This window comes from Anser anser, assembly GCF_964211835.1.
Source record: "Anser anser genome assembly, chromosome: 4".
Taxonomy (NCBI): Eukaryota; Metazoa; Chordata; class Aves; order Anseriformes; family Anatidae; genus Anser; species Anser anser.
The window spans coordinates 43,945,093-43,969,949 of NC_139724.1; the positions used below are offsets into that span (position 1 = coordinate 43,945,093).

General features: G+C 40.7%; 1 long non-coding RNA gene across 8 annotated transcripts in view; it reads left to right on the forward strand.

The window, feature by feature from the left end:
- Positions 1–458: 458 nt before the first annotated feature.
- Positions 459–24,857, forward strand: part of LOC310898534 — a 136,479-nt gene continuing 112,080 nt past the window's right edge. For 2 of the 8 annotated variants that reach the window (XR_014583407.1, XR_014583408.1), the window contains exon 1: positions 491–668. This is a non-coding gene — a long non-coding RNA (uncharacterized lncRNA). Of the gene's footprint in view, positions 669–24,857 lie in introns of all 8 variants that reach the window. The other 6 variants (XR_014583401.1, XR_014583402.1, XR_014583403.1 and 3 more) reach the window with 6 other exon arrangements.

Sequence of the window (24,857 nt, forward strand, 5' to 3'; positions counted from 1 at the left end):
CTGCCATATTGTATTTAATTTTGTTTATATTTAATATTGATTTATATTTAATAAAGTAAAAAAGTGATGCGTAACATTAGCAAGAGTCAGCAGTTACCCTATAAAAGTGGTTGAAGACTGGCTAGTTCAAATAGATTTCAGAAACTCAGTGACAGACACATCCTGTGTGTTTGGTTGCATTAATTGACTTGTTGGATGATGTTGACGTGAAAAAAAATAAAAAAGAAAGGTGCTATAGACAGGAAAAGATTACATTAGAGCAGGAACAACATGACCAACTATCATAACCAAGCTGACCTCCTGGACTAACCATGCACTGGAACTTCAGGGCCAAATGAACTCATCTCCGTAGAAATTAAATTTCAATAGATTTATAACAAAGACTTCAGGATTTACTTCTCTCCAAACCCTTTGTCTTCAGCAGTAGGGAAAAGGAGGGAGTACTCCTAGCCCCATGCTTGGCTTGCACCGCTGATGACCTCAGCTGATTGCAGTGATGCAATAATGTGGGAGTGAGGCCATAAGGAACAGCAGGTGGGATACTTGGGGGTCTTGTTGTCATGGGTCTTGCAGTTGGGGGTAGAGGGTTCAGTCTGCCAACTTGTGGAGGCAGTTCAGCATCTCCTGAAGAGCAAGGAGACTGTCTGCTGTGATGGAAGATAGAGGAGGTAAGTTTTGCTGGATAATAGCTTCTTGCCCTTTTCCCTTCTAACCTTCCTGAAACACAACTGGTAATTACAATGGGTCTCAATGAGGGTCTTTTTTTAAAGTTTGGTTAGGAAGGGTATCTGAATGTTGGTGAGAACTGTAGTATAATCCATATGATGGCTTAAGTAAACCAGGATTAATGAGCGCATTCAAGGTTTTTCCTCTCTCATTCTTAAATAAAAAACTTTAACCAAGAGGTTAGACTAAATGCAGCCTGACAAAAATGTAGCAGTAAACTTGGGAAAACCCATTTAATCTAAGGTTGTGATAAATGTGATTCACTTTTCATCTTTGCTCTTGCAACTTGGATTTACATTTACTTATTTAAACATATTCCTACTCCTGGAGTATTGGGTAAATGTTTGTTTACTTACTTTTCTTATCTAGAAATTGTAGTGGTTTGAAAAAGAATAAGATCAATTGAACTGTGTAAAGTATCTTGCGAGTGATAACTGAAGTTTCCTTTAGAGAGTTGAAAATGTTTTAAAATATAAAAGTAAAAATTGAAAACCTTGATGTCCTTCGTGATATTTTTAACACACTTTGAAAGTAGCTTGACATTTCTTTGTGTAAATGTAGGTGTGCTTGTTTTTTTTTATAGATGGGGGAAGCTATTGAAGCTTTCTATGCAGCCATTTCACGGTTAAATCTGTGGCTTCGTTTTTGTCTGAAGCCTACTTTCAGCTGCTTTTGGTATTCATGTCCCAGTTCAAGCAGCACCTTAACTGATGTGTCTGGGTGGAATGAGTTTGATAAGGAAGATGGATAGATATGGAATTCCTGAACTGCAGTTATGGAAAGGAATTTTATCAGTTGGCTCTAGAGCACCTCACTTGTAATAGTGTGTACAAGGCTATCTTGTGGCAGTGCTGATACCCCTGTAACATGCAGTGGTATGCAGTGGTGATGTGGAGTGGGGTGGCTTTTACTTGCCTGGGTTGCTGTAGTGCAGTGCTCCCATGTGGGTCTTGTTGCAGTGAACCACTAATGAACAGCATCTGTGCTCCTGGAGAGCTGGGAGTTGTGGGGGACTGGTAGGAGAGAGGACAAGGCTGCCTGCAGGGCAGATGGGCAGCATCAAAACAGTCAGGCCATAGGTCTCTTTCCTCAGACCAAACTGCATGGGCAGTCTGTTAGCCATACTCTTTCAGTGGGGGATGAAGACTTGTAAGGATTGGAAAACAAAGCTAGTTCTATAGTATCTCCATTTGCAGTCTGCACAGGTGACATCCTAAAACTGTAAATAGCTCTGCTGGGCAGATGAACCTCCAAATCCGTGTAATCATGGTGCAAGCATCCTTGCCAGCTGACTCCAAGCCGTGTTCATTGCTCTTCCCTCTCCCCACCGCAGCTCCCTCTTCGGAGGCTGGGCTCTACCCTCAGTGTTGTGGTATTTGCAGGATTGCAGACCTGTAAGGTAAATAGTTGTGGGGTGAACTGATAAGTTTCCTGTGAGCGTTTGAACAAAGAAAATAACTTTGTGTGATGGTAAGTTGCCTTTAGAAAGCAGCATTTGTTTCCTCAGGAAACAGTGCTTTGAGTAGGAAACCTGTATGTGTGTATTGGTGTAGAGAAGGCTGCAAAGCTGGCTGGTATCCTGTCTTGTGTGCAGCGGTGTGTGAGCTTCTTGAAGGAAAGCCCCAGCTGAGTGAAAGGCCTTGACTCTGCAATTAAATGACTGCAAAAAGAGGGGAGGAGGGGGCAGGAAGATGCTGAAACAGCAGAACACTTCTTACTGTCTGTAATTCATAAAAGTTCAAAGTTTTCCTTTGTGGAAAGAGGTGGCCATCCACGTGTTCTAGACCTGACAAAAACAGAATGAGGCTCAAAGACACAAAACTACTATATGACTTCAAATAAAAAGTTCTGGTGGAGAAATAGAGAATGGGGACAGATTGATGGTAGCAATAACCTGATCTTATCAGGATGCTGATAGCTGGAAGGAATGTATTTCAAATAGACAAAAGGAAGGTACTACACTCCGAGATAGTGTCCAGTTCATGGGTTGTGAGAAGTCACTGAGACAACTTTGCAAAAAGTATCTGCAAAGGTGCTGGTACTTGTACATCATATAGTGATCTTCTGCCAAGACAGGTGGAAAGAGAAGCATGACAGTAAAACAAACTGTTTCATCTGATTCCCCATGAGGATGAAGAAATCCAGCCCCTCTGTTCTGATCCTTGTGTAGCCATCCATACTTTGTAAATAGCAGAAATGTGCTGACAGATGGATCAAGAGAAATAGAATATATTACAGCACTGCATAAACTCACAGGCTAAGCACTTGCTTTGATCTGATGAATGCGAGATCAGTTTATAATGCAGATGAGAATACTGATTATTCTGTGATTACAATGCCTGAGTATTTCAGTGCAGATATAAGCATCCAGCTGAAGACTGCAATAGTCATTTTTCTAGGTGTTTTGTAAGGGCTGTCCATGTCTTTTTTTTTTTTTTAGGGTAATAGTTAGAATTCTACTGTTATATGTAATAAAAGGGGGGAACAAGATGTAAATGCCTCGATTCAGTTCAAAGCCATTCTCGTTCTTCTATTCTTGTTAAGTCTTCCTGGAACTAATGTTTCCTTTCCCCCAAGCAGAGCAGCGAAGCACTCTAAATGTGTTCTGCTTTCTGTATGTTAACGGCTGGAGTTTCAGTTGGAAATTGTTCCACTGCCAATTATGTGAGTAGACTTGAGCAAGGAGACAAAGGGGCTGAATACCAAATAACCATGTGGCTGGGAAGGCAGAGAAGAAAGGGTGGGGGGTGCTGTCTGTGAAAGGCAGCATACCAGAAGAGTTTTGTCTTGTGTATTACTGAACAATTCAGATTGTGTGGAGGACAGCTTGGTGTCCTGAGCCACCCCAGTGGCCTGGGCGCACCCTTGCTTGCTGGGAGAAGGATGCACAGTTCAATTAAATGCAGATGCTGCTGATTCAGCCACCTCCTGTCTGCTATGTGTGCCAGCTGCCCCTTCCTGCTTGTGAAGGGGCAGGGTGAAACTAGCTCTCACTGCCATTAGCACCCTTGTTTGGAGTGGGTGGGTTTTTCCCCTTCCTCTGTAGGAAAACCACTTAAACCTTGAGTAACTTACTTGTACTCTGTGGAGAAATGATCTTAACTACTGTGTAGAAACTCTAAGGCATGGGGATCAGGAGGTCTGGTGCAGATCATCCTGGCCTTGTGCAAAAAGCTAGCAGAGCATGCTCTGTGGGTGCTGTGTATTAAATGCACTGCATCACTGCAGTGACAGAGGTGTATGCTGATGTGTCTTTAAATTGCTATGGAATCTGAAAGCCACAGGCCATTAGTCAGGTGACAGCTTGTGCTTAGGTACTGCTGTGATGGATGCACTATAAATGGGGGGGAGGGAGGGAGGGATGGGCTGATAGAAATGACCTTATCCCAAGAGTTGCCAAATACCCATGATGGCCATAAAACCTTTGACTAACAAAAAATAATTTCTAATCAACTGAGGATTCAGTGCTATAAAAAGAGAAACTAATAAAGTAGAAGCTCCCTATTTCCATTTTAACTTCAGTATATTAAGCAGCTTGTAAAATCCCATACAGAAGGAAAAACATCCTTGGATGTATGGAGTGTCTTTGGTATACAAAGGGGAAGCCTGTCTGGGCTAAGGTGGTCAGCTTGGTCTCTGGACTTAACTTCTCCCTGTAGACCTTTTCTGTCACTCTGGTCAAGACATTTATCCTCTCTGTTCCTCTGCCTAAGTAAAGGTAATGTACCCCTTCTCAGAGGTACTGAGAGGAGAAATGCTGCTATTCATAGTAGAAGTGCATGGGCCACCATAATGAATTCAAGTATTGTACTAGTTGAAGCCACAAAGATAGTAACCAAGTTACTAAGATAGATAGACAAAAGAGCGTTTGTCCCTGTCATGGTTGTTCTGCACTAGACATCTGATGCTAATTGCCACCAGGATCTCACAAAAAGAAGTCACTCTGTCCCAGGAATGCATGGACAGTGTTTCTGCTGGCTTCCTCTGTGCTGGCAAGCCCTCTCTGTAATGGAAGGGCCTGGGGCTGAGAGGAATCCAAGAGCCTCTCCTTAAAATATTATAATTGACTCCTCTTTCCTCCCTTAACTGGGAGGGGGAACTTTTGAAATGGGTTTGTGAGGAAAAAACTACACACTACTGCTCAGTGTCTATGTTGTCTTAGGATGAGGCCTTCTGGAAAATAAAATGTAGTCTTCCCTATAATGAAAGGGGGTCAAGGGACACGGTGAGGACATCTGCTACAAGTCCCCAAGTAGAATGTCATGAATCTTCTGCCCAAATGGAGAGAAGTGAATGACTGAAGTAAGGGGTATCCGGGTCCCCTTAGAGAGAAGTGGCTGTGAATCCAGAGTTTTTATTTTCCATCCTGAGCGTTTTGTGCTATTCTCTTGGGCACAGAAGACTCTTTTTCTTTAATAAAAGGTGCTCCTTGCAAAACTTGTCATTGATTCTTGGATGATAGATATCATTGTGCCATGTCTAAAACAGCTTCATGTGTATTGAAGAAGATGTAGATGCTGTTTATCAAAGAAAAAAAGGTTTACTATTTTGGTACCACTGCCAAAATATGTGGTTAATGATGGCTTGCTCCCTGTCATTGAACAGCTGGGAATAGTGGGAAGCCAAATTATCTGTTCTGTCTTTCTATGCTTTAATGAATGTTGCTACTAAACGGATGTTTAAGTGACCTGATTTGTTTTGGGTGTCATATGTGAAGAAGCAAAAGGGCTCATGTTTCTGAAACAGTTAATATATAAAAAGAGTAATATATACTTATAACAACACTGCATTGGGACTGGTCTTCTAGTCTATATGTGTAACCTAATGGTCTGAGTTGTGAATTGCTGGATATTTGTGTAAGCCAATGTTTCGCATTTTGCGGCAAGCACCTTTCAGTAAGTTTTACTTCTCTTTCCTTTTGATCAGTTCTACGCTAAACTAAATGAACTAGTGTCTTTCTCTAGTATGTCCACATCACAGGCTCAGTTGTAAAATAGAGGTTTTCAATCCAGATTATGTGAATTTTCCAAAAGCTTGGAAGGAATGTGGTCACTGCACTACAGTTCTGTTTTTTTCTTTTTTCCCCAGGCAGGTGGTATATCCTTTTCATCTTTAAAATGTCCCTTACTGTATCATATGGGCTGTAGTATAGATGTTTTTACCAAAACATCTGCTTGAGTTTGTCAGCTGTATGTCACAATTGAATCCCATTTTGTCTCCATCAGCTGTCTTAAAATACAGCTATTGCTCAGATGACGTCTCTTAATACTGCATCTTGGATTTATACTTTTGTTTTTCTCAATTGAAATTTGATGGTCGGGAAAGTCATTTTCTGCCAACACCTTCTGTCAGTTTCTTACCAGCATTTGTTCAAGTGCTTTCAGGTTTTTCGTGTTAGTAGTTAAGAAAGTTGCATCCTACTGTGTTGAAGTTGCTTGTGCCAAGTTTTGAAAGGGAATAGGTTGATCTCATCTCTGGCTAAGGTCAGGATTACATGAGACTTGAGTCTTGGTAGACTGTCAGTTAGATCCTAGTATAGATCACCTAGTATTTCCTAAACTGAAACTAGCTGTATCCTATGAGGTTTTTGAGAGGAAGTTTGAGCCCTAGGTTATTGCTTAAAGGGATAAAGTGCTAGTCCTGCCATAAACAAGAGGGGAATCTGTCTGACTGCATATAAATCTACAGTAAGTTATTGTGATTAGATACAAAAGCAGTTCATGGGGTGCTCATATGACTGCTGAGATAGGCATGTGCATTCCTTAATACTACAAAGAAGAAAGAGCCAGTTCAAAGACAGCCTTGAAATAAGTTCTGTTAGAAATTCTGCTACTGTTTTTGCTTGAGGGCTGGAAATAAAGGTCTATGCTTTCTCTAACATTTGTTTATCCGAGGAGAGCAAAGGATCTTGTCAGGAATAACATCTGCCACATGTTTTGTATTTTGGCTCAGTTCTGTTGGGAAGGACTACAGATTTTGTGCTCCATCTTTCCTGCCTTTTGTGGAAGTCTCTACAGCACCCTTGCTTCTGGGAGCATCTGTTTTTCTTCTGCTATTACTGAGCACTGGGTGCAACAGGCTGACAGGTTCTCTCTAAAGAAGAAAACATTTAGGCAATGTCATCAGAGGTCAGACTGATAAGGTGCTTTCTGTGGTCTCCACAGGTACCTCATGGCCCCAGACTGTAGGGAGGAATATGGCCTGTGAGGGCTCTTAGGTAGTCTAAGCATGGCAGGTGGCTGTTACTTATCCATCCTGTGCTATCACATGCAGGTAGACAGGAGACCTGAGAAAGAGCCCTAAAGACTGGTTTTTGGCCTGGGATCTCTATCCCATTTTTTGCCAAAGGGCATTTCTGGACAAATGGGCAAGTCAAGCATTGCTCTTCACAGAAAGCCCGTAGTTTCATATGCTATGCATATATCAAAGCCAAGGCAAGTGCTGTAAGGAAACAATGGGGGTGTCAAAAGGCTCATGGAATAGATGTGATACCTGGGCTTTCCCCAGTTCTGCCCTGACTGTGTCCAGGTCAGGCAAGATATGCTTAACATGCCATGAATGTGGAATAGGTGGGATACTCAGAACAGGGCAGTTCTCAGGTTCAGCTTCACAGTAACAAAGATGCAGCTAAAATAGGCCATTTTCAAGGATGAAATTCCTGGAAACATCTACAAGAATGCTGCTTATTTTATGAAATTTGTATTTATAGTTCTAATGCATAAAATCTAGAGGAGAGTAAATGTTGAAGCACCCGTATCTTAATTCTAAATATTAATTTTAGCTGAATATTGGCTTGGTTCCGTACAAACTTTCCAGCAACTTTTCAGGGGAATTCTCTGTTTATCTCAAAAGCACTAGCTAAACCCACAGTGAACTTTTTCTCATGTAAAGGAAAAGTGCTGCTGATCAAAGTGAATTTGAACGTGATTTTCTTCTTATCATTGAGTGGTACTAATCACGTAGGCTCTAGTTATACAAGAGGAAAAAATACAGAACTAAATTTCTGCTTAATAGGTAATAACTTGCATTTCATCATATTGTATGTGTTTTCCTTGCTGGCCAGTGCCAGTGCAATAATACTGTGGAAGAAGTAGTTGGCTGTAAAGGGGTTACTAATGTAATTAGTCTCCCAAATCAGTTTGTGTGCTCTCTACTTAACCAGCAAAATTTCAGGTTCCCTGTATCTCCTGTTGGAGGCTGGTCAATTGAAGAACCCATATGCAAACTCAAAAGCTTTCAGACTTAGTACTAGATAAAGACCCCACGTTTGTGCCATACTATATACCTACCTGCACACTTTCTTCTTTCCTTGTATTTCTGTTCCTTTCCCTACATATGCTAAGTCTGGTCTGATGACTGTACCCATGTGTAGCTGTAGTGAGTGAACTGGCACACTTCACAAATAGCTCTTCTTTTTGGCTAGGCATTGGTCTAGTCTCTCTTAATTTCAACAGCCATCAGTGGGATTTTAAACCCAAACATTTGTGGAAATAGCCATAGGCAGAATGGGCAGAAAACAGGAAATATCGAGTAAGAAGACTTTTGTTGTGACAGTTGGTGAAAGCTTACCTTTTTCAGTCTTGCAGCAGTCTGAAACTTTGCATGCATATTACTTTGTCAGGGCTACTGATGCAATCAGCTTCATCAGATCACAAGTGCTGTAGAATAACTTAATATGCCATGGACTGCTATAATTTTAGGTAACCTATTGCTTAAATTATATGTCAGCCTCCAAGATGCTGTCAGTTTTAAAGGTTATAAAAAGGTATTGCATCAGCTCTAAAAATGCATTGCTTAATTTAATTCCGTGACTAGGAGCTAAAGCAGTAGGTATGTGACTTTTTTTTGGTATATGCTAATTGCCTAACACCCTGTTGCAATTCTGTTGTATGTGTGCTCTATTTGGGGTAACACAGGCTATGATTAATGAACTTGTTAGCTCCAGATTTCAGTTCATCTGAAGGCAGGATGCTCAGGTTGCCACTGCCAACTCATTTTGAAAATGAAAGCAGCCAGTAGCCAATACATGGTAAGGTGGTCCTAAACATACATAAAATGTATGTTTGTTTTTCCTGTTGTCTTGTAAATTGTGTGAGTCTGAATTACTATATATGCCTGTGCAGATGGAGAGGAATCCAATGTGTTTTCTGCTGTTTTGTGTGCCGAGTGATGTTTTACAGCTTGGAAAAGATAGCTTAATTGAGACTATCTGTGCATGGCATTCCCTGTGTTTAGCCAGCTTGCAGGAAGGAAATGTAGTTTCTTGCCAGATCAAACATCACAGCAGAATATCGGTTTCCCTCAACACAAATTGCATCATGTTTTCTTGTCCTCTCCTATTTAAAAAAAAAAGTGTACTCCCTAGTGCTTTGAATATTGGCATCAATGTTGCTCTCCTTATGAGGACTGGCTTTTATTAGGTCTAGCTGGTGACTTGTCTTGCTCATTATAGAAAACACTAAAATCTATGCCAACCACCAGGACTGTCAGTGGTGCCAGTAATCCACTGGGTCTACATACATGATGTGCATCTCACATAGTCTGCAGTGATTTTGTGATGACACTCTCTGGCAAATTGGTAATTTGGACCGGTGGACTGGGCACTGAAGCAGATGAGCTGTGTTTGCGTGATTCTTTCCAGCAGGTGAGGTATGGGGCAGGTAACTCCACTAGAAATATCAGAAGGACTCTTGCCATGGGGAAAAATAGCATCTTCAGTCATCACATATGCATCTGTTAGCATGTTCTCAGAAGGAAAAAACTGCCTATCAAAACTGAACTTGTCTTAAACCCTTACATTTATCTGCTTTCCAGTGGGATGGAGGAGTCCATACTCTGTTCATTGGTGCTGGTGACAGGAATACTGACCAACTGACTACAACTTGTATGCCACCCTTTGCTACCATGGCATCATCTCTAAGACGTGGCACCAGCTAGGGATCTTATTGTGTCCATCTGTTTCTGTCCAGTCACTAGACAGACTTGCTAATGGCCTAAACTCAATGAGCGGTGTTTTATTAGGAGTCACACAGGCAGTTGCTGCACAGCACACTTTGTGCTTTGAATCTTGCTCTTCAAGGTGCTTTACACAGCAGTGAACTGCAAATATGGTTAGTATGGCTGTGTACTAATACACAGTGACTGCTCAGCCAGGCACTTTGGTATGCTTTAGAGCATTCTGGCTGGTTTTGTGCGCTGATGTGGTTGATAAATCTAGTTTTGATATATTTACTTGCAAAGGGTATTTTGATTCTGTAGCTAAAGCTGCTGAAAACAGCCGCTGAAACCACTGGACTATTTGCAAATAACAGTGCAGCATAGGGCAGGATGGTACAACATATTCCATGGCAGATCTTGTTGCCAGTATATGTTGAGTGCTACTGTTCTCCATTAATGGACTTAGGGTCCATGAATATACCTAAAACTTGGGACTTTCAGTGTATTCCCAGGTTGCATTCCAGCCCTGGGCTGTCCCCTCAACATGCATTGGCTGTCTTTCCCTATTCCTCCTGGAGCATATCTGCCCTGCAGTCTGGATATATCCCCTGCTGAGAGTGGTCTCACAGGACTGTTACTGGCATGAGGAAATATGGCAGAATAAAGTCTTTTTATTTTTATATACTCCATTCCTCAAAGCTTTAAAGCTTGAATCTGCAGTTTCAAACCCAGCTGGCTTTCGTGCTTTTCTGTAAGATAGTTTTGCCAAAATACCAACAATGGTCTGAACTGTTTGTTGGTTTGGCACAGCTGTGTTCACAGTGGTCTTCGCAAAACAACTGCAATATTTAGAAAAATGCACAAGAAACTTGAGCCTGTTAATTGTTAAATATTTTTGTATGAGGCATGATCTTTAAAAGATTTTGCCTTTTTCAGTTCAACTGTGGGAATTTCCAGTCCTAAGTGACAGTTTCTCTTATTACTGGGTAAAAAACATTTCATAAGTCAGCAAAAACAGTCAAAAAAGAATCCTATTTTAGTAGTTTTAACAATAGCAAAATGATTTTGGTCAGTCCTACAGCTTCATAGAAATTACGGAGGGGTGTTTCTTATTACAAAACTGCTTGTTCATTCAAGTGGAAAGCAGTCTGATCCTGTTTAGCCAAACTGGACTTGCATCTAAAGGAGAAAAAAGAACAAATCACACATAGCAGGGGTTCTCACACCCAGCTAAAATGTTTGTCCCCAGTACTTCCTCTTCTTGACCCTATTGTCCTTCTGGAAGCCCCAGGCCTCTCATCTGGGAATCGTTTGAATTATTATATCCCTAGTCATTTCAGCATCATTGAAATAGAGAGTAGATTGATCATTCCAAGCACTGTGGACTCTGAGCTTTGTCTTCCAAAGTGTTTGCAGAGCACCTACCAGGATGGAACCTAAGCAAGCCCTGCAATGCTACTGCTTGCAAAGATATTAAGGGCTGGAGTGAAGCAGTTATCTAGGCAGGCTTTGAAGGAAGTCATCTAACCACTAGCCTACAGAAAGAGGTAGTGCTTAGGATGGCGTGAGATTTGTTCTGTTTCTCTTGGATCTTGCATATTTCTCAGCAAGGCTCTAGCAAGTGAGAAGGTACCTTTATGCTAAGTTTAGTGGCAGTCAGTGTAATGTTTTTACCTCTCTGTATGTTACAAAAACATCCACAGAGTTTACTAAGCTCTTATGTGACAATCTAACAGTTACTCTAGTTTTATTTCAGTTGATCAGTTCTCTTTACGCTGAGTGAAACCATGCTAGATTATCCTTGCCAAGCAAGATGTTGTGCTATACTGGGACAATTTCTCATATTGAAGGTTCTTTTCACTCAATATTATGTTTCCAGTCTGTGCTTCAAGTAGTCATCTTGCTTTTTGACAACCCCTTGTGTCTTTTGGCTGCTCATGCCAAACTGCTGACTAGGCTTCCCCTCCGATGCAAATAGGGGAAAATGTCATTAGTTTCCTAGGCACGCCTCAATCTTGCTAATTAGCTCTATTCCGTAGACTGGAGGATGGCTGTTAATTGGTCATTTCTAATCAGCCTCTGTCAGAGAGGATTCAGTAACAGTATGAGCTATAACCAGAACCTTATCCCAGGTTTGGGGGTTTCTTCTGTAACTGCTTCAACAGAAAATGGAGCAGACTGACAAGTTATTTAAAAGATAAATATTTGAAATAAATACATGGAAAGGTCAGCTGAAGGAATTTAACTGAACTGTAAGCTACCACTTCAGGGAATAGAGAGAAAATGACCTCCTTTGCTGTGGAGAGTGTGCTGAAATATTGCCAAGCCTTGAAATATTCAGATGATTGGTCAGCTGCCAGAAATTTGTTATTCATGAAATGCCTAGTGTATACAAGCTTGTAGAGCCATTACAGATCTTAATGAACTACAATAGAGACTTGCTCTGCAAAAGGCAGAGTAAGTGGTTTGTTCTACCAGCGTCTTTGTTTCAGCTGAGGTCTACAGGAGTGGGACTATAGAATTAAGTGGCTTTATTTGGTTTAAGGGACCAGCTACTTCTGTTGCTAATGCACTCAGGAATATATTTGCAATGCAGGCAAGGTCTTTGCCACTAACTCACTAGATGAGGTCATTAGATTTTGCCTGAGTACTTAGGCAATGGGAGTGATCCATGTTTGGGACCATCCTTTGACTGCTCAGTTTTGGATTAGTGATCAATCTAACCCTGCCTTCTGTGAATTCCCAGCCCCAGTTCTCCTGGCTTTGCACATCTGACAAAGACTGCAAAGCACTTGATTAGATGGAGAAACACGTCCTGCTGCGCTCTCTCATTTTTGGTTTATTCAGCTAAGTAGTTTACTGCTTGACTTGTAATTGCAAGGCAGGCACTACTTAAAAGCTACTTGTTTTCCAGAAATGAGGCTCTGTTGCATGTGTTACCATTCACATATTTTCTGATCACCAAAGCTAAAAGATTTTTATTATTATTGGTCTTCCACACTTTTTTTCTTTCAAAGCATTCACAATTTAACCTTAACATATTTTTTCTCCCCGTTTTGCATGAAAGTGAACTGCAGGTGACCCAGTCAAATGTTCAAACTATTCAAGTCTCACCATGAGAAGTCCTTACCTGAATTTCTTCTGTTTTCTGATTAGTAAGCTAATTCTGAAAAAGAAGCCAGAAAGTGGTCTATATTTATAGTAGGAGGCTTAGCAATTTTTAAGAGGGAGCCCAAATGGCAACTTGAGGCTTCCCAGGTCTGAAGCTTTTTCACCAAAACACATCTATCATTTTCTTGTTCTTTTTTCCTCTTCATTTGAGAAAGAGGTCAGGACTCTTCAATTTCTCACACCTTGGATGAACATCACTATCACTTCTCACTTCACAAGGGTTAAATGTTGTTCTTGGTGTATTGCATGATTTTTGTCTTCAAGGCTTCTAAAAAATCCAATATGAAAACACGCCACTCTTCGTGTAACTTAATAGCTTCTAGGATAATCCTTGTTAAAGGTTGGAAAAGAATATAAGAATTTATTTAGCTGTATGAGCAGAACAACATATTCCCCAGATGATGTACTAGAATCTGTACACGACTCCTTCACTGAAGGAACACCAATTTGTAAACATCAAATTAGTAGGAAGAAAACTTGGCCTGATAAAAATACATTGAAAATGTTTGACCTTTCCCATGAGCTCTGTGCTGTACATTAGTGCAATGCCCACTGTAATGTGTCAGAATAAAATCTGTTTTCTTACAGTATGTCGTTGCTATGTTTGATCACATTGTGTTTAAACTAATATAACATTGACTCTAGTGACAAAGCAATCAGCTACTCTGGATTCTTGCAAGGTAGTGAAACTAGTGTGGGAGTGCAATTCAAATGTCTCGAGCAGGATGATATTTTGCATTTTCTGACTGTCCTGGATAATAACGAAACTATTCTAAATTAATAGTGATAAGCCATTAGGACTTCAGCACAAATTTTTACGATTTTTTCAATCTGCCAGTAAAGGTGCTGTGCTGAACTGCTACTTGTGCAACACCTAGTCATGGCTATCTGAATTTGTGCTGTGAAGCTATAGCAGAAGATCCTCTTGCACACAAAAGAATTGTCGTCTTCACCTTATATGGCTTGTTTTGCTGTTTTTCAACCTGTTTCCTTCAAAGGTAGCAACGTAAACTAGCTCAAAGCATCATATTCACAGCTGCCTTGCCTTATGCTCAATTCCTATCAGAATAGTCTGGGAGGTCAGACCCAGCCACACGGCCGGCTGGGGCCAGCAGCCGCGGGGCTTGGGCTCTGCAGGGGGATTTGCCAGGCTCCAGCTGACCCCTGGTGGCAACTGCGTGAGAGACCAGACTCCGGCGGTTTCTTCCAGAGCTCAGAGACGCTTTCTTACTTTCCTGACGTGTGTTTTGTCCTGCTTCTGCAAAATCATATGGGAGGGGGAAGTGTGTGCGTGTGTATTTATCTATGTAGTTGCATATATATATATACACACAGACATTGAATGTATGTGGATGGTCCTGCTCCTGGATGTAACTGTATGTCTGCAGCTGGTGCTCTTTGCCCCTCAGAAATGTGCAAACTCTGCCAGCAAGGAGGGGAAGGCAGTATCTTCTATATCTGTGGGCTCAAAGGGAGAGAAGCACCCCAATGAAATGCAGCATGGAAATATGAGTGTGGTCTCTGAGTGGTGGAGGAATTTAGATGTTGCTGTTCCTGCTGGTGGCAACAGAGCTGCTCAGAGAAAATGAGTCCCAGGTTAGCTGTGAATCTGGGTTTGGACCTGTCTGAGAAAATGTGGTTCTTCATCTTTCTAATGATAGGAAATCTGCCCCTTGATTGCTTGCACAAGGAGTCTCTGTGGCGTCAAGAGAAACCAAATATTTTGGGAGATGCATGCAGGGGCCAGGAAGAAAGGAGAAATGAAGACGGGGGAAAAAATCCCACTTCTGTAACTTTTTTTTCTTTGGCAGGTATAGTTCAAAAAATACCCTCTAGCAAATCTTTGAAACACAACTTTTTTTTATCTTCAACGATAATTACTCTGTTCTAAAATCTCTTCTGTTTCTGAGAATGTGTTTGTTTAAAGTTGAGAGGAAAAAGTTGGTTCCAAACCTTTTAAATTCACACACACCTATTAACTAGAGTTAAAAGTATGTAGCCATAAAAAGAGCAGTGTAAAGTATCTGTGTGCAGTGTGTATACTTTGGGGTAGTATTGTCCTGGGACTGGTATAAGACAGTCGGGAAGCCAAATTTCAGATCCAAGCAAAACTGAAAACCCAAACTTCTGTCTGGCAGCTGGGCGGTGTTATGAGGTCAGTTGTATTTAATTGCACACTGTAGTTACCTGTAACCGGGGCAACCATCCCCAACAACTAGAAATGGTTCCACTTAGGATTTCAGAAGCCAATTAAGCCTGCATGTTAAAGTCATATGGTAAAGGCTTCGGTGGAGGGCAAAGTCAGACCTCAAAAGCTGTGGAGCAAGCAGCCCCCTACTGTTGCTGGGGGAGAGCTGGTCTGAAGCTCGGATTTCTCGTTTGGGGAGATTAGTTTGTTCTGCCACACACACACAGTGCTCCCAAGGACTTCAGCTGGACTTACCTGCACATAAAAGAGAGTGACTAATGTGGCAAAGGATTTAAATATTTAAGTCTCTTTAACATAATCTCTATTAATTTTTATGGATTAAGGAATTCTCGGTGTTAATGCAGTCACAGAGGCTTTTGAACTTCTGGTTTGCTAATTGGTGGATAGAAAATAATTCCTTTTGTATGTCCAGACAATTGTGGACCCTTAGCAAATTAAGGAATTACACTAACAACTGCAAGGCATTATTGGTCTCCCTTGATAAATGTTTAGCAATCACTGAAGAATTAGGAAAAATACCTATAAATGGTCAACAGATATGTGCGATTTATCAGTCAATCTAAGCCAACAAGGTCAGAAAGGATGCTGTCAGAGGTGAACCTGCACTCGGTCCTGAAAATAAGTTATTTTTAGAGCAGTTAATTGAAAGGATGCTGAAAACAAGAAGCTTGATCATGAGGTTACAGTCCTATGGCAACAGAAGAAACTTCTGCAGAGTTGCAAGATGGCCTGACTAATGTTTCAAGATGCTGTTGTAGGATTTGCCTCATCTGCAAGTTTTTCCTGGTAAAAACCGGGGTAAGGATACTTGTTTGTGTTTGCACAAAATGATGCATGTGTGCAGGTGTGGGTAGGGCTGCTCTGGGCCCTCTTGGTTGGCCTTGCACAGCACAATTGCAAATAAGGATGTGAGTAATGTAGTAGACTCTTTTTTTTTTACCCAAAAGGTGCTGGAACACCTTGTTGTGCCCTGAGCTCAACCTGTTTGAAACAGGGCTTTGAATGTGGTGCTCACAGGGAAGCATGATGTTGCTCAGTAACTTCTGGGAAGTGCAGTGGGTGGGAGTGCGCACAGATCCCTCTCCATCCCATGTAGTTCCATTAAGCTCTTGGGTGGTGATCTGGAAAATAGTATCTGAATTTACTTTTTCTTATCAAATGCTGAACCAGCAGCTGGCAATCTCTAATACATGTTTTTGTCTGTATAAAAAGAGTGACAAGAAATTAATGGTCTCTAGGATCAGAAAGGTTCACTTTCTGGGTTTTAAGATAGCTCACTTTTGTTTTAATCACGCACTCCTTGTGCTGCTTTGCCTCTCCAGTTAGATCTATTTCCATCATTCCAGCCCTTGTCTCTTGTTTACTGAAGGGAACTTCTTAGACAACTTAGGTAAGCACTTGTCCTACTTTTTTTTAATGCATTCATTTGGGATGAAATCAATTACTGCCCAGGCGCACTCTGTGGGCCAGCTGGTGCTTACAGATCTCCTTAATGGCTTAGCAGGAACTCCTGCAATATGCTGCTGGTGAGTAAACACTTTTTCTTTGCATAGTACTGGTGACTTCTGAGAGCTTATTTGGTAGCTGTGTCATCGTGTTTTCCAACTCCTCTGCCAGACAGTGGTGAGAGTAGTGCTGAGGGTGACAGCAGTGCTGGCTGTGCCCATGCCTGTGGAGCAACATCCCCCAGGACTGGGATGTGGTGGGCAGAGGGGGCTGCTGATGAGGTCTACTGGCAGCCCCAGACATGGCAAGTGGTCAACCACATCTGGGGCTCAACCAGAGAGCTTGTGGAGCAAGAGGAGACAGGTGGGTCTGCTGTGAGATGAAGAGCTTCACCAGGACTGTCAGGCACCCTGTGATCACAATGAACAGCAGAATGCTCTTTGATCAGCCTAAGTGCCTGTGGTACAAAGCTTCCACCTCAGGGATGAAGCGCGTGTGTCTGTTGGCTGTCTCTTGTCAATGCAGTGTCTAACTGCATAGAGAATTAATGGGTCTTTCTAGTTCCTCACGTTTCTGCTGTAGAAAGGTTTTGGTTCTACTTGCCAAAGCAGCTAGTGAAAATTGCTTTTCTGGATGTGAAACCTTAAAATGTTGTCATGAGTTTCTGCAATGGCTGTAAATATGCATGAGAAATAGTTTTTGGTTTTGCTCTGGTACTTAGGGAATGTAACGGTGGGGATGTTAGGTTCAGCACAACAAATGCAAACAAACTGGAGATAAGCCTTCTGAAAATACCTGTGGCAGGTTTGACCAAGGAACTGGGTATTTGTTTTGCAGCTGTTTATGCATTTTTTTTAAGTGTGGTGAATTTTATCTAGCTGTTCTCTTAATGTGCTAGTTTTTTAATCTGACTGTTCTGTAATAAAGAAACATGATTTCTGCTGCCTTCCAGCTTTCTGACATAGGCTGCTATACAAATAAGCAAAATAACAATGTGGTGTGATTTAACCTATTAGGAAATGGCCCGATTTACTACCACATGTCTATACAGGGGCTGTTTTCACTATCCACTCTCAGCACTTCATAGGCACTCACACCTTTCCCAGTGATTATGTATTTAGAACCCATCATCAGAAGTAGGAAAAGTAATCTACAAGAGCATGAGACAATTTAAAAAAAAATAAAAAAAAAATCATTAAATGACAGGTATTAGTTCAATAGAATATTTTAACAAGTACTTAGTAGTGATTGCTGAATGTAGTCTTAGAGCAATTAACAGGATTTCTCTGTGATTCTAGTATCTCTGCAATGTGCTCCTAGGCATATTGTGTGTGTATGCACAGAATATTCCTTGCAACTCCAGCTGTGGTTGGGAGCTTGTCAATAGCAAACACTGGTGGAGTGGGCATGTAGGTCCATTCTCTGGTGGATATTTAAGCCTATCCAGCTTATTCCTCTTCTATTTCTCACTGATCTCAGGATACCAAAAAGATTTTTCTTTAACCTTTGCAGGCCTAAGACCTCCAGCATATGAATGCTGCTGACAGTTCACAAATCTTTGCCCCTAGCTGTCCAAAGGGACTGAGGTGTTTCTACTCTGCTGGCTGTAGGGTGCAAGGGTTTCTCTGCACCCTTCCACCACTGCACCTCACAGATCAGTGTCCCAACCACCCCACACATGCACACCTCTGAGGAAACAGCCCTAGCAAAGGGGGGACCACAGATCAGATGACAACTAGCTGGTCTTAGATTGCTAATGCAAAGTCTACAGTTAAGTCTGCAAGGGGATTTCAGTCTCATGAACAATATTTCTGAATGCTTTCGGTGTGGGAAGTGCTCCAACATAAAGCTGCCTTCACTTTCCCATATTTCAAGATGTTTTTTCCTGTATTGGTGTGAAATGGCTTTTCTCCATCTGTTCTTAAAAATTGTTCCAGTAATTTCCAAGTAGCCAAGTTAATGCTTAAAGAGTAAGTATCCTAATGACCAGGCATATAGCATTATTAATTACAAAGCTTTAGTGTTGTCATAATACTCTTCAAGCACACAACTTTAGCTTAGAGTTGAATTCAATGAAGTCAGCCAAAAAATATTTAATAGAGTTAGCAGATTTGTTTCTATTGTCTCAGACTTTGGACTAGCCTTGGAGTGAATGGGAGGCTAATACTGCATGAGCAGCAAACTAGTACAGCCTCCTTCTGATGCAGTGCACTTTCAATGTCTCACCAATATTTAAGATGAATATTTGCTTGATAGGCATTATTCCCAAAATGTGTAATGCAAAAGACAGTTGCTGCTTATCTGAGAAATGAGTGATGAACTTCCTGAACTACTTGATATAATATCGCCAATGAATCTATGGAAAAACAAACTTTTATGCTGAAAAATATGCTGAAAAATATGAATAACTTGAATGGAATTCAGGAAAAAAAATCGGTAAGAGTGGAAGGATTTATCAAGGCAGATTATTATGACTTAAGTGAACAATAGCTAAAGAAAGATAATTGTTTCACAAACAATGGGAAAAACATTAAGGTGAAGGCAGAAGGCTACTTATTTTAGGGGGATCAAGTGAAGAAAACGATCTTTATGCTGTTTTGGGGTGGGGTTTTTAGAGACAGACTTAAAGGTGAGGTGGAAATATTCATCTTGAACTTGCACAGTTTATAGGGATCAAGTACTTTAAGAATAATTTAGAAGGTGTAAAGCTAGGTCATAGCTATGCGGAATATGGTAATGTTTGGTATTCTCAGAAATCCACTGTATAGAAAAATCTTATATAAAAAATGGTGGCTTAGTCTACAGAAAGTATAAGCCTTCATCCCTCCATATTACTGACTTGAGAATTTATTTCCTTTCCACTATTATGCAGACTCTGCTATTGTCTTGTGGGAAGAAAACTGATAAGCCTTAGGTCTTCTCTGAAAACTTCAGTTCAAGAAAGGGTCTGGGGCGAAGGGCACAAGGTATATATGTAGGCTATTAGAGATGTGGGACTCAGAAATTGCTTAGAAATACTGAGCAATCAGTAGATCTAACTGAAGGGAAGGAAGCAATTCAGGAGTAAATAGACTTCTTAAACTGACCACTTAAGTCTGAAATCTTATGGTTTTAGACTTCTTAATCTATTTGAACACTTTGGGGGGTTTCATTGACCCGCAGTTACATTGGTATTACAAATGCAGTCTCCTGTGCCTTCTACTGTTTGTGAATAACATTGGGATTCTGCCCTCATTAGAAAGAGGGATTTTTATCACTAGCATCAGCAGTGTAATGTAAGCATCAGCACATCAATGTAAGATCAAGTAACAAAAGACTAAAAGGGAAGAGGGAAAGAAAAAACAAATACAGCAACCATATTTATTTCTGATTTTTCTGGAGTACTAGGCTCTCAAACCTTGGAATAAGAAATCAATTCTTCATATGCATTAATAAGTAGGCTTGATAAAGAATTAAGTCACTTAAAGAATTAAATCATTTCAATGGCGTTGAACTGTTGTGAGATGTAAAAATCTTTCAGTAACTGTAAGGGGGAGAAGAAAACTGCAGGTCTGTACTTTCTGTAAAAGCTGCTTTTCTTCAGATTAAAATTTCTGCTTGACTGACTTCAGGATCTGTAGTGAGAGGCTTTTTTCCCCCATACCTTCTTTGGAAGCTTAACTTTTAATACACTAAACAGGAGAGTTTCCAAGTTTTAATTTTATTTTACTTTGAAAAGTACTTGAAATCACTTCTCATATATAAATAACAGCACATTAGTAATGAGAACTTAAAGACTTCCCTTTTGTTTCTCTAATAGACTCCTATTCTTTACAACAATTATATTGTTTTCCTTTTCATACATCTTCCCATTCGAATACTGTGCCACATCTCGTATGAGAATCAAGTAACAATTTTTGTTCTCAGTGCACTACAGCAGCCCACTTGAAGACTAATAAGCATAACACTAAGGCCATTTTTTTAAACAGTTTTTCAAAAATGAATCAATTTGCTAACTGCGTTTGGAAATGTAGATTGGTGTCTGTGTTTAACACTTAACCAGGATGGATTACATACAGAAATAATGCTTTTTTAGGTACAAGTTCAGTGAATTGTGATCCAGGACAATATGCAGTTGGGTAGTTACCATGAAGATTTGTTACTTTCTCATAGCTGTTATATTTGTGTGGTCTTGAATAGCCTGATAAAACAGGAGGCAGACAAAAAATGAACTATACACTACTCTTCTACTCGTGGTTTAGTATATCAGTTTGGGGGGAAAAAGATTTTTTTTTTCTGTCACAAATACAAAAATAAATCAATCAAGAATCCAAAATCAAACATTTAAGTACAGTACATAGAAAAGTTAAAATGATGTAACTTTGACACAATGGAAACTTTAATTCAAAAAAAAATATCTGTCACTCTTGAATGCCATTTTGTTCTGTATGGTACGCTTCACATGTTAGAGGTTGATGGGTACCTAGGAAGAGAAAAATCAGTATTATAACATGTGGGGTGAATACAGACATCTTCAGAAGATTTTCTACATAGAATTCAAATGCATTTTTTTCATGAGGATTTTAAAATATATATATATCTTCAGGAAAACAAGAAAAATCCATTTACTATGAATCCTGCACTAAAAATGGTACTCTGTACAAAGAAAGCAATATTCTGCATATATATATATATATTTATATTTCCCTCTCCTGGAGCTTTGAGCTCCAGAATCACCTTTTCCTAGAGATGATTTTCTAGTGCTTTTAATCTAGCTTGGATATGCTTTTTCTCGGTGCGCTTTCTTGTGGATGATTTCTCTAGGGGCACTTTTTCTGGAGCTTCGAATCTAGTCTGGTACTTTTGCTAGTGCTTTTCCTGGAACTTCGAGTCTAGCCTAGATGCACTTTCCTAGAGGTGCTCTTCTAGAACTTTGAGTCTAGCTTAGAGGCACTTTTTCTTGAGGTTAGTCTTGTGGAGGTGCTTCTTTCTGGTGCTCTGGATATAGCCTAGCGCTTTTTCTGAGGCTGGGCACCCCATGGATCTTTTTTTCCTGGAGCTTCTCTTTTTTGGTTTGTTTTGGATTTTTTTGAGCTTCAAAGCTGGACTGGTGATGCTCTTCTGGAGCTTTCTTAGACACTTGAGTCTAGAATGGAGACTTTTCTAGAGGTACTTTTATGAAACTTTGAGTCTGGTCTGTAGGGTCTGGAGGAGCTTTTTCTGGACCTCTAAGTCTCAGGTGGCAGGGCTTTTTCTGGAATTTTTGTTGAGTCTTGAGTCTAGTTTGGTGGACCACCCTCCATTTCCCCCTAGGTACCATTGTAGCTTTGAGTCTAGGCTGAGAAGCATTTTTGTTTTCCTTCTGGAGTTGAGGTGTTTCGTTTTTCTTTCTGCTGGAGTGGCTGTTGGGTGATTGCCTTTCTGCAAGACTTATATCCTCTGGTATCTATATCAAGAGGCTTTTACCTCTTAACCTTCTTTTCCAAGATGTACATTTGTTCCCAACATTTTGTGATCCCCCACAGGCCGACTGTTGTAGGCAGCATTGCAGCCAAATGATTGTAACAATCAAATGTTTAATTCAGCAAGCAGCTGTAGACATGCAGTGTTTCTCAGAATCCTGTACCTTTTGTTTCTCAAATACTGGCTCAAGTCCCTCTTTCTAGACTTTCACAGTTCTAAAGAGCTGACCAAGTAAACTTGCTTTTAGCAGTGATGATGTGAGATGGGTTGTCCATATAAAAACTCAGATGGAAGCTTAATTATCTCTAAAGTTGGAGATACAGGAGAGAACCATGGTGAGGTTACTTCCACATCTCCCAAGTCTCTGGGACCCCCAGAGTGACTTAATCTGTTTTCCAGTTCTTCAGTATGATTCCTGCAGGGTTAAATACTGCAGCTTTGCCTAGTACTATAATGCTTGGGGTGGAGATGAATTTGGGATGCACGTCTGGCATTTTCATTTATTGACTGCTCTTTCCAGGAGTTACAACTCAACTGCAAAAGCATTGCTTGTGTCTGAAACTTGGCGAGTGAATCCTAAATCCCACAGAAATTAGTTACTGTAAACTCCTAAGACTAGAGTCATTTGGCAGTCTCTAACCCCCTGGCCATCCGCTAAATAATTATGTAAACAAAAACCAAAGCACAGCAGTTCCAGATGTTTGTTTGTACTCAGATGGGGGGAAAATGATTTGCTATTTTAAATGAAATTAGAGGGAATTTTGCTTTTGGAAGTGTACTATAACTGCTCATTTTCATTCAAACAGAGCTTATTAGCGTTTGAATATTTGTTCCAGCAGACCGTAGCTGCAGCCATACTGTTTTAAATGCTGTTTAGCTTGTACTTCTGGATTCCGGCTTCAGCTGGAGCTGCACAAAACCCTTCCTGAAACAGGGCTGGGCTTGCTTGGCTCTGCATTTCATTGCAGCCTTGAAACACACCCAGGTGTGCAAACCAGACCTACCACCACCCAGTCACACTGGGATTTGCAGTGGAAATGGTCAGGCATGCAAAGGTGGTCTGTCAGGGCAATTGGAAGATGAAATAAGGTTGTAACTTAGTTATTTGATCTCTCTTTTTGTCACCAGAATGAGTCTCAGTATTGTCTTCTGTATTTTGTTGTTGCAGGTAGACCTCAATTTTATTCCAGCTCTATCAGCAAAACACTAAGACTAAACATGTAAATAAGCTACACTGAACTTCTACATCTAGAACAGTTTTTCTAGTTCTTGTCACTTGTACTAAGAGATTTTCTACTTACCACTTTACTATCATTTTTTTGTCCTTTGCTTCAGTGAGAATTGCTTGCTTTCCCATGTGCTGATGGCCTGTTTGCAATTGATGTGCTCCTGAAGTCCACCTTCACTTTGATCACTGGCTTCTGAATTGTTTTAACTTCAGCTGTCCTAGTTGCTCTTAAAGGCACTGGATTTCCTTATGCGCACTCTCCTAGTCAAACTACATCAGGTTTTGGATTGCTACTGTAGGCTGGTATAGCGGTTATTTAAGGAGGCAGTGGTAAGTCATTGTGAAGTCTGGCAGGCATTTCACAGAAGTCAGAAAATCTTGCCATGTAAGGCAGAGTTCATTGTTCTGATTTAAAAAGTGAGCAGAGATTTCAAACGAAATATGGGATTTATTCATTTCATACTGCACTATGCACTGCTAGTCTTTTTTAAAGATACTCTTGAGAGGGATTTTGCTAACATTTAGTAGAGTTTGGGCTGCTTTATTTACCGTTCTCTTGGCAGGTCTATTATAATAGGGGGGACAGGGTCTTCTAACCACATAAAATATTCCAGAATAATTGTGTAACTCACTTTCAGGACCATGCAAAAAGGCTGCACACTGCAGTGCAGACAGGTAATTCATCAAAGTGCCTGGAGAAGACTACCCAAGGCACTGACTCATCTGTCAGCATGACTGCAGGCAGAAAGGAAAGGGGTACGAGGGATTTTTTATTTCATTTTTTTTTACCAGCAAAGAGTAAATCAGGTAGGAGAAAGATAACTGCAGGAGTTAATTTCTTCCTCCATGAATGTTAGGATAATCAGTGCTTAACATACCAAAGATCGGGTCCTGACTCTTGTGTGTAGAGTTGAATACAGTGTGTGCAGCCACTGGCACTATTCCCAGACAATGTTTTTAGGTATCCCTATAGTCCCTAGCAAGGTCAGGTTACTGCTTTCTGATGGAGGGGCTCTTAAGGTGCTATCACAGCTATACTGCAAATAACATGCAGTAATTTCTCAGGAAAGTACTGTGCCTTTTGGAGGTGATGCCCTTCTTCCAAACACCTTTGGAGCTGTGATTTTTTTCATCAGGCCAGAGGAAAACTGTCAAATTTGGCTGTAACAGAATTATTTTGGAAGCCATTTCCATATTCCAACACTTCTAGGTTACAGAGAGGAGAATGTGGGCCACCAAGATCTTAATTCAGAAGGCACGTCATCCCACCTCCAGAAAAGACCTGCCACCCTCAGGTTAAGAGGAGATCCTTAGAAGGATACAAAGGCCATGTTGGCACTTCTAGAACAGAGGAACATGTTCTTCTTTAACCCCCTAGGCCTGCACCTAGCATGATCACTTTGTAGTTGTCACTTCCAGTGTGTGTAGCTTTGGTACATTCCTGCTATGGGTAGCATTTTTAATTTCTTTGCGGCTATTTAATTCTTACTGTTTTCATCAGACAAGAATATAATCTAGCTGTATAGGAACTATATATGAGTATTTAGTAGCGTAGTGTGTAACTCAGTGTTCATAGGTGGTAAAGAAAAAACTTTGATTCACAGTTTTTAGTTCTTAGAGCAGGGCCCTCCCAGTGGGACTCAAGTGACACCACTATGCCAGTTCAAATTTACGGGGTAGTCACTGGTCCCCTGTCAG